This window comes from Myotis brandtii, unplaced genomic scaffold, assembly GCF_000412655.1.
Source record: "Myotis brandtii unplaced genomic scaffold, ASM41265v1 scaffold1236, whole genome shotgun sequence".
In the NCBI taxonomy this organism is placed as follows: Eukaryota; Metazoa; Chordata; class Mammalia; order Chiroptera; family Vespertilionidae; genus Myotis; species Myotis brandtii.
The window spans coordinates 80,266-80,643 of NW_005354316.1; the positions used below are offsets into that span (position 1 = coordinate 80,266).

At 66.1% G+C, this 378-nt stretch overlaps 1 protein-coding gene across 1 annotated transcript in view; it reads left to right on the forward strand.

Annotated features, from left to right (window-relative positions):
* The window catches only part of SHANK2 (SH3 and multiple ankyrin repeat domains 2), a 22,457-nt gene that overhangs the window by 8,248 nt on the left and 13,831 nt on the right, over window positions 1–378 (forward strand). The gene's annotated exons all lie outside the window — the stretch shown is intronic.

A 378-nucleotide genomic window follows, 5' to 3' on the forward strand; every position in this document is an offset into this window, starting at 1 on the left:
CACTTGGCCTCCTGAGCAGGCGGCGTGCGCCCGAATCAGCGGGAACCGGTTCCTCGGTGGCTCTGTTTCTGGGGGACGGAGCGAGGGAGGGGGACGGAGCTGCCCCGGCACAGCTGTCCCGTCTCGAATCCACACTGAGCGTCGTGTCCAAGTACAGCCCAGAGGAAAGCGTGAGACGGTGACACGCTGTCGGGGCTCCTGTGTTTGCACAACTCTGGCCCCGTGCCCACCTCCACCCACGAGTGGCACCAGCAGCTCCGTTGCCTCGTGCCCATCCCCACTGTGCACGCCCATCCCCACTGTGTACACCCATCCCCACTGTGTACACCCATCCCCACTGCGCGCGCCCATCCCCACTGTGCACACCCATCCCCACTG